The 10096-nt window shown below is 34.8% G+C and overlaps 1 long non-coding RNA gene across 3 annotated transcripts; it reads left to right on the top strand.

Annotated features, from left to right (window-relative positions):
• The first annotated feature begins 6609 nt into the window (after positions 1-6609).
• LOC129436690 (uncharacterized) lies at positions 6610-8695 on the top strand. 3 transcript variants are annotated; one of them, XR_012371083.1, is made up of 3 exons: positions 6610-6998; positions 7169-7251; positions 8233-8695. It is a non-coding gene; the product is annotated as an uncharacterized lncRNA (long non-coding RNA). The 3 variants fall into 3 exon arrangements; XR_012371082.1 differs by lacking the exon at positions 8233-8695 and adding an exon at positions 7370-7408; XR_012371084.1 differs by lacking the exons at positions 6610-6998; positions 7169-7251 and adding exons at positions 7759-7825; positions 8011-8095.
• The last annotated feature ends 1401 nt before the right edge of the window (positions 8696-10096 follow it).

Below are 10096 nucleotides of genomic sequence, written 5' to 3'. Positions count from 1 at the left end.
CCTTACTTATTATTATTATTTTACAAGAAAGACGTGAGGAGAGCATGCACAGCTTTTGTTTATTGCTGTCTATGTGTATTAACATCTCTAGAACGTTAGATGCAAACAGGGCTCTCAAGTCTCATGCTTTCGGCGTGAGACACACGCATTTCAGCCAGTTCACACGCCACACCTTGTATTTCTCACACTGAAAATAAAACATTCTTCCCATATAAAAACAATGGATGAGGCAAAGGCAGGGACGTTCTCTCAACTTCACGCAGCAATGCAAGAACCGAAACGCACATGACATCAAAGTACCGCGAGAAATATTCGGGAAATCATATGGAGGAGTTTGATTTCAAAACGCTCTCGCGCTGTTCTAATGTCATCCACCTATCACGCGGAGTTTGTTGGAAGAGCAAGATCCGATAAATACGGTAAAAAACACTTAATTTTTGTATCATATTGAATTTACTATTCCTGGACTCGCCTTTGATAATATGTGAGCTGATGTTGGGTAATATAGCCATACTCGTGCTAAATTATTAACTCAGTCAAAAACTCTCCAGCTTTGCAACCAGTTAGTTTACCTGAAAATAAAGTAAAGTACTAGAGGCTTCATGAAATGAATAAAAGGAGAGATGAATGTCATTATTTTATTTCCCTGTCATCAAGGCATCAAAGTGTGCAAAAACACAACACAAACACCATTCAAAACTAAAATATGTAGGCTACTCTCTTTGTATACAAATTTCGAACAGGATTAGAATATAATTATATTTTAAATATGACAACAAAAACACAAGCCTGTAAACGTAATAATATCCTAACTGCATATGTTGACACACACAAACACAAAAAGTAATGCACTGTAAGTCGCTTTGGATAAAAGCGGTTGCCAAATGCATAAACATATAAAACTCTGCATATATAGATTTTTCTGTCTCACTCTATTTGCAAGGAAAATAAAAAAAACATTAGACTTAAAATCGTCTTTCTATTCTGTATTACTTTATTATTTGTTTCAGTTGTGTGCTTGCGTGTCAGCGAGCAAAGTGCCCTTTTTATTCTTTGAGCACCTGCCCCTCCAATGGTCTCTGCACGGCCCTGTATGTTAGTAAATAATTATGTTGGACAGGACTATTTTACTCATCTGAACAACACATGCAAATGATGAAAAACAACAAAAGCATTTAATCACAGAGAGTATTGCTGCTCACAATGCTTATTCAGACAGCATCATAACAAATAAGTAGATTGAAACCCATGACTCTCCCAGTCAGAACAATGCTTATCAAATGAAGCTAAAAAAGACGTGAACACTGCAAGACAGCGCTGAAGCAGCTTCACAAATCTGTCCAACACACAACGCCAAGTCCGAGGTTTATAGCAAAACATAACGCTGTAATATTATTTTGTCAAAGCAGTGAATTAGCCACGCGAGCAGGCAGGGCGTTGCTATGGTTACTTCATGGCGTTACGGGAGTGAGTTTTGTTCCGTACAGACATGAAACGGTCATTTCGTGGATTCACTCACGCATTTATATGCGGTTGTCACTTCCGAAAGTTTGCAGTGTGTAACGTTCCGAGAGTGGTGGAAGAAACGGAAGAGAATTAATATCAGCTGTGTGTAGTGAAAGAAACGCTGATAGCTGTGTACGCAGTCGTTTAATCGTTCGGCAGAGAATTTAGAAATACTGTAAAAGGTGAGGAAAAATTAACTGTCACTGATGCAGAATCCAGAGACAAGCGTTTTTAAAGAGTTATATATTCAGTCAGTTGGTTATTTTGCCAATCGCGTCTGCTGACACTGCAAATATGCAATAAGTTAACCCACAGTTTAGTGATGTAAAATATATGCATTGTGAAACGTGAAACAGGTAGGCTACAGGTAACCAAGGATTCAGTTAACCCGAGGTTTACCTGTATTGCAGCATCATGGTACTTAATAAATAATAACAATATTAATAATAATAATAATAATAATAATAATAATAACAATAATAATAATACTTATTATTATAAAAACAATAATACAGTTGATGAAATAGTTTTCTCCCAGACAAATAAATACCATGTAAATCTAAATGTAAAATGGCATATATATATATATATATATATATATATATATATATATATATATATATATATATATATATATATATATATATATATATATATATATATATATATTATTTGTATTATGCTGAACCGCTTTGAACCAGATTTTGTTTCTTTTTTTTCTGTCGCTATGAAACAGTTGACATATTAGAACGCGTGACGTCACAGAGAACGCTTCTCTCATAAAGCGCTGTCTGCAGTGTGTTTGGTCATTCTATGGTGAGGCTCAGAACAGTAAGGTTGACAACTCTCAGGAAGGCGCTGCAAGGGAGGTAGGAAAGAAAACCTTACCAAGCATTACAACAAAAACGGGTTAGACACCAACTGCTTTGGCTAATATAACAATTAGTCCAAATGTTTTTGTTAGAGTTTATATTAATTGACCCAAAAGAACAGATGAAAAGGCCAAATTTAGAAACACTATAAGTGATTGGGAATATTGAGTACTGCACTATATTCTCAACATGTCATATGCTGTAACTTCACTTTAATATTCATTAAAATATCAGTAAGGAAACCTTACAAAACATTACAATAGAAACTTGTGTTAGATAAAAACTTCTGTGGCTAAAATAATAATAATTGACCCAAAAAGTAGATGTAAAGGCCAACCATTTTTCAAAATGCTAACCAAAAATACTGAATACTCTAGTATATACTGTATATAATACTTTTCAGCATGTCTAAACATGTCATATAATGTTACTTTACTTGCATATTCATAAAAGTTGATGTAAATGGACCCCAAAAGCAGATGTAAAGACCAACAATTTTTAATAACTTTAATAACAAATGTCATTAGAAATACTGAGTATTTTGTGTGTGTGTGTGTGTGTGTATAAACATATTGAGACTATATTAAATTTTATATATTGTTGATATATTGATATACTGTATACTGTGGATGCTTGTGCTTAATTGGATTTTTTTGTGTGGGGGTACAACAAAGTCTTTAGTTTTACATTCAGATAACTGAACACATACTGTACAGAACGGTTGGCAGAGGTTTGCTGTCCTTATGTAATTCAGCCTGAGGGTGCCGCTGTATTATTGATTGGCATGTTTTACATTCATATTGTAGAGATCAGTCCTGTCTTGTGTTTCCCCTGTCCATGGCTGAATCCGAAATCGAAATCCTGCATTTCACTGAGTACCTACTTAACGTGCGCTAAGACAGTACGTACGTTTGCGTTAGTATGGACCGCATCCACCATGTTGACGTTATCATATGGAGGGATTTTCGCGTCAGATTATAAACTAAGTCTAAAACTAAAAGTCTTAAGCGAAAACTAGAAGTCTAAATTTGAAGCTAAAAGTCTAAGTCGAAAACTAAAAGTCTAAGTTGAAAATGAATTTGGTATTTAGGATTGGGCATTTTGTATTTGGGATTGGGCAATTAGTCATTCAGCTATTGAGGATTTAGGATTGGGCATTTAGGGATTTAGGATTGGGCATTTAATCATTTAGCCATTTAGGATTGGGCATTTGAGGATTGAGGAGTGTATGCAAATAAGGAGGCATGGCCCAGATACTGGAGGCTGGGTTTGAAATGGCTGGTGCGCAGAGGCACCTTATGGACAGCAGAGGGAACTCCCAGTACTATATCTAGTACACTGTAATGAAACCAAACAGCGAGTGAGCAGGGCGGAGCGAGGACTGTACTTTATAATGTGATAACTTCAACTTAATGACAGCATTGTAACATTTATAATGTGATACGACCGATATATCGGCCGGCCGATACATCGGGCCGATTTTAGCAGGTTTTAGGTGTATCGGCATCGGCCGATACGCGGCTTGCGTTCGCCGATAGTTTTTCCCCGGCATTAATTACAGACAGGCGTCCACAGGCAGCTCTGTGTTGCTGGAGACGCTGCTTGCAGCCCGTGCATTGCCCCTCCCCCCACTAGCAGAGCGGAGCACTCCAAGCCTGCTCTGGTAAGTTTTAAACTTCAAAGCATCTTTTAACTGTTTGACTGAAATATTGTCATATACTTTGAAAGTGTAAACACGTTGCTCTATTTGTGCGTGCAACCATAGCTAAGAAAGTTTGGTGGTCCAAATGGAAAACGCGAATGCCTATAAAACTGCTTGCCATTGTATTTAGGGAGCTTCAAATAGCTTTTAGGCTAACCGTATGCAAACGGCAGCTGTTACGAACACTGGTCATAGGATTAAATAATGCTGACGTTGTTCCGTGATTCCGTGGGATTTGTAGGAGTTTTATTCAGCGACCACCAGTTTGGACGTTTGGACGCGTGCTCATAATGCCACAAGCGAACGCAGGTCATGTGATCATAGCCGAACAGCTGATCATAGCTGGACAGGTTGGGTTTTTAATTTTCATCTCCATATGTAGTAGTAAAATGCTAAAAATCAATATCTATTGCTGATAGTTTCTCGTCATTGTGGATAGCGCAGTTCATGGTTGCATACGTTTATGGTTGTTAATGCGGAATTTTGCGGAATTTTCGTCAGTGAAAACAATTAAGAAATTCGACGCTAAGCACTTAGTTCCGAGCAGTTCCCACATTACTTTTATGTGACCGGAGAAGTGTTATTTTGTAAGTTTTGTCAACATTCCATTCACTGGGAGCACAAAGATACATGCACTCTCTCATCTGTCTCTCTCACTGCACCTCTCTCACATGCACCCGCTCTACTATCTGACCGAAGTCCGTACACAAATCCTCATGTATTTTTTCAGTTTTATGCGTTTCAAGTGAGCTGAGGCTAACTAACTATTCCTCGCATTTATTACAGTACCCTAGGGTGTGTGAGGTACAGAAGTGGGTTATTCAGAATTCTTTTTAAGTTGTTTTTTGATCAGTATTGCTGTTTACATTTTCCTTGTTAAGTGCACCAAAACTTAGACCTAAGCATTAAATAGGTTGTAAATAGTTGGTTACTTTCAAGGAAAAAGTACAGTGTTCCCCTTGTTATGTTGGTTGGTTGCTGCTACTGTGTGCAATGGTATAATTATTTTATTTATGCTTAGTATGTTCAGCAGCACTGAATTTTCTTACTTGTTCTACCTCACCTGTTTTCACTATTTGTTAAATATAGTTCAATACATGTCCCTTTTTTAAATTAAGAGTTGTAACATTTGGTTTTATCATTGTGTCATTTTTATGATGTAAACTGAATGAGCAAAAGCAGTATCGGCTCCAAATATCGGCTAAAAAAACCCCGGCAGCCTGTATCGGTTATCGGCTAAGACTGATGGGAAAAATCGGCATCGGCACAAAAAAATCCATATCGGTCGATCCCTAGTGATAACTTCAACTTAATGACAGCATTGTAACATTTATAATGTGATAACTTCAACTTAATGACAGCATTGTAACATTTATGTGGCCCCACACACAAAGTCACCAGTGAAAGGAGTGCTATCGGTCTGACAACAAGAAAGCAGCAGGTACACTCTTAGAAAGTATGTGTTAATTTTTTACACATCTTTTTGTGTTAAGCTTTTAACACATTATGCGTAATTTTAACACATTATGTGTCATTTTGTGTTGATTTTGTGTTAAAATAAAACACAAGTTGTGTAACACAAGTAACACAAAATGTGTTGTTTCAATAATAACACAGAGATGGGTGGATTCTGGGACAACACACTAAATGGGATAGAAGTGTCCATGCGATGCATGCTTCAGAATCTGGGCGGACTCAGTAGGGCATCTGGGGATTTCTCGCCTACTGATTTTATGGATACTGAGGATTCGGACATACTACTCTGTTTTCCCCACTACATTTTCAGTAAGTAGGCGGTTTCGGACGATACTTAAGTACACGTGCCTCTGAATCTCGTGAGAAATAGTCTAAAATCCCGGTAATTCTTGCATACCCTTTTACGTATACTGAGGTTTCGGACATACTACTCGTTCGCCTACTGCTTTTTGCCTACTATATAGTATGGCAGTATGCGGTTTCGGATTCAGCCCGAGTCTTTTATTTTGAAGTTCTGTTTAGTCACCCATGTTTTCTGTGTAGTTCTTTTGTTTCATTGGTCCATGTTCTTGATTGTTTCCCAGGTGTGTGTTGTTATCGTGTTTTCCCCTCAGTATATATTGCCCAGTGTCTCGGTTGTCTTTTGTCAGTCGTTGAAAGTCTATGTAATGTGTTGGTTTCTGGTACTTTGGATTATTATTATTTTTTTTTGTGTGTGATCTACTTTGATTTATTTAATAAAACCTTGCGTTTGGATCCTCAGCCTGCCTTCCTGCCAGCATAACACATATATAGAAAGAGTTATTGTACTTTAATATTTTAAATATTGATTTAAAATGTTATGAATTGTGGAAAATTCTGGAGAGGAAAACAAAGTTGCATAGAACAATTAATCAAGTAACTGTGTGAATTGGGAGCTGGGTTAATCATGTAAAATATTTTTATGAATTTCTTTTTTATGAATTGTTTCTGTTTATGGTATGTAAGTACTTTTATATTCTCATTCTGTAATGCTTTATTTTACGGTGCCCATGATACAGAGAACTTACCCAATTCTGCACTCTTAAGAAAAAAGGTTCTTCAAAGGTTCTGAAACGATGGTAAAGGTTCTATATAGAACCATAGCTTACTGAAGAACCATTTTTTGCTGAAATGGTTCTTTGTCTTGGCAAAATGGTTCTTTATTTCCCTCCTTTTTTGATTTTAAATTTAGTCAGTTATTTTCAAGCTGCCTCCTGATTATTTTCACCTGTAAAAGCTCTGAATCATCAGTCCTGCTGAACTGCCTGCAGACTAACATCCCAAACAGGTAAGAGAGGAAAATAATCATCATTTACTGTTAAAAACATTTTGAAAATTGAAGTTTTGTGTGTTCTTATTGTAATTTATTTATTTTATAACAGGTAAACTTTATACTGTAAGCTTCATTCCCTTTAAAGCAGGTAATCTTCATATTGTTTTAAATGATAGGAGACTCTGCTGTAACAATGACTTAATGATTTGTTAAAGTGTTAAAAAGCATATACATGTATATTTTACATTAAGTTTATTAAACTAATTATGAAAAGAATGTGGTACAACATGTGTTTAGTTTTTTTTATTGATATTTCAGAGTTTTTGTATGTGAGGTAATCTTACTGGGAGTGAAGGCAGTGCGTATGACAGCTTAATATGAGACACATCCTGTATTTAAAGGTGATGTATGCATGCTACTTTCAATGCTGACATTAAAATAAGAGTTATTTACTGTTAAAAACATTTTGAAAATTGAAGTTTTGTGTGTTCTTATTGTACTTTATATCGTTTATAACAGGTCAACTTTATACTGTAAGCTTCATTCCATTTATAACAGGTAAGCTTCATACTGTTTAAATTATATATTTAGGGGACTCTACTTTAACAATGACTTAGGATAATGATTTGTTAAAGTGTTATAAAGCATATACATGTATATTGTACATTAAGTTTATTAAACTAATTATCAGAAGTATGTGGTACAACATGTGCTTACGTTTTTTTATTGATATTTCAGAGTTTTCATATGTGAGGTAATCTTACTGGGAGTGATGGCAATGCGTATGACCGCTTGATATGAGAGACACATCCTGTATTTAAAGGTGATGTATGCATGTTACTTTCAATCCTGGCATTAAAATAATAATATTTACTGTTTAAACATTCTGTAAATTGAGGTTTTGTGTGTTTTTGATGTACTTTATTTCTTTTATAACAGGTCAACATACTGTAAGCTTCATTCCCTTTAAAGCAGGTAATCTTCATATTGTTTTAAATGATATATTTCAGAGACTCTGCTTTAACAATGACTTAGGATAATGATTTGTTATAGTGTTTGTTATAAAGCATATACATGTATTTTTTACATTAAGTTTATTAAACTAATTATGAAAAGAATGTGGTACAACATGTGTTTAGTTTTTTTTATTGATATTTCAGAGTTTTCGTATGTGAGGTAATCTTGCTGAGAGTGAAGGCAGTGCGTATGACCGCTTGATATGAAAGACACATCCTGTTTTTAAAGGTGATGTATGCATGTTACTTTCAATGCTGGCATTAAAATAATAGTTATTTACTGTTTAAACATTTTGGAGATTGTGTGTGTGATCTTGTGGCACATTTACTTGTGATAACAGAATAATTTTTCTCTATCTGTTGTAGGTGGATCATGAGTGAAGCTCTGCAGGTCTGCCATTTCCCTTTCTTATCTTACTCTTATCTGACTAAATGTTCAGCATCATTGCAACAAAACAAAGAACATTGGATGGAGTATTGGAGTATTGGATGATCCCGTAAAGAAAATAATATGGACTTTTTTGGTGAGATTCTACAAAGATTGACATAATCCTATTGACTTTTATTTTTACAGTTAATAATGCATTATAAACATCCCATTCATTTGTATTCTATGTCATCGATCTGTTTGTGCTAAAATGTATACATCTGAATGTAATGTCAATAATATGTTAATATTCAGGATTTATTATCATTTGCATGTTTTGATGTTGCATGTCATGATTTTATTGATTTCATGTAATTGTTGTCTATTTAAAATGATTTTAATTGCCAAATTTGATTGTTAATTTATTTAATATTGAAGCTGTTATTTAACATCCATATCTTATTTGAGTAGTGATTTGTTATTTTGCCTAATAATTAATATATTTATTCTGATTTTAATGCACATATTTATTATTGTATGATATCTCATGTAATGAAAAAGTGAAAATAAAAGTATGCTCTGATGTCTTGCAATTCTGTTTTTAAACTGTTAAACCTTATAAAGTGCTATAAATAAGAAAAAACAAATAAATAATCCTCCTGACTGCTGATAAATGAAAGGGTTCTTTATAGCACCACTGAGGTTCTATTTAGCACTTTTTCAAGGCAAGGTTCTATATAGAACCATCTAAAAAAGGGTTCTATATAGTACCAGAAAGGGTGCTGCTATTGTTACAAGCTGAAGAACCCTTATTTGGTACTATATAGAACCATTTTTCTTAAGAGTGTGTTGTGTTACTTTTGACCCACCTTTGTGTTACTGTTGTCCCAGCTGACAGGGTCGAACGTAACAATGTGCTGCTTATGTTCAAAGTGAAATTATACTGAAGTCGTTTTACATTTGTTCAAAATCCAACCTGGGGCCTCATTTATAAAGCGTTTTTACGCACAGATTTGATCTTAGACCGTGCGTACGCTCAAATCCACTCAAACGCTCAGATTTATAAAACTTGACTTTGACGTGGATAAGTACTTACCTCCACGTCAGGTTCCGACTTGACGTACGCACGTTTCCTTGTGGCAATATTGCAGTACTGCAGGTAGGCATATTCGAAACTTTTTGTTTTGTACCTTTTGTGGTCAACATACAGAAACATTTTTTCATTTGTTTTGGAGTTGTCCTTATTCAAAAAAAAATTTGGTTAGATTTGTGCTCTTTTGTTAGAATTCATATATTTTGCTTAAGACTTTGTTTGGAAAATATTTAATTCGGTTTTTCTCTTATGATATCTTATTACATAAAAAATATGATTTGATTAATGTGTTACTTTTGTTTGCAACGTTTATTATAAATAAATGTAAATATGGTGATTATAAACCATTATTCCGTATTTCTTTATTAGAAGTTAAGCAATAGACTAGCTAAAATCTATTAATAATCTGATAAACTACAAAGCTGCTAAATGTATTAATGTATGTCAGCATTTCCATGTTTTTATTTAATTATTTTTCTCTTTCATCCCCTATCTAATGTAAAAAAGTGTTGAATATGTTTGATAAAAAATAAATAAATATTCGAAACTTTTACAGCGTCAACATCATCTGTATTAGAGCTTAGGCCTGGCACAAAAAAACATAACCGAAGCTCCTGCACGTTGTGTCCGAGCCTGGCTCGACCGACACATTACCGACAATGTTTTAATAGTGCGCCGTGACGTTCTCAACTACAATTCAGAGTTGTTTGAATTACAGAAATCTGTTTAGAATAATCTTAATGAACTAATGCAACAAGGACGAAGCATGT

This window comes from Misgurnus anguillicaudatus, chromosome 2 (assembly GCF_027580225.2).
Source record: "Misgurnus anguillicaudatus chromosome 2, ASM2758022v2, whole genome shotgun sequence".
In the NCBI taxonomy this organism is placed as follows: Eukaryota; Metazoa; Chordata; class Actinopteri; order Cypriniformes; family Cobitidae; genus Misgurnus; species Misgurnus anguillicaudatus.
The sequence above is the reverse complement of the archived record's forward strand: the minus strand, read 5'-3'. Positions and strand labels throughout refer to the sequence as shown.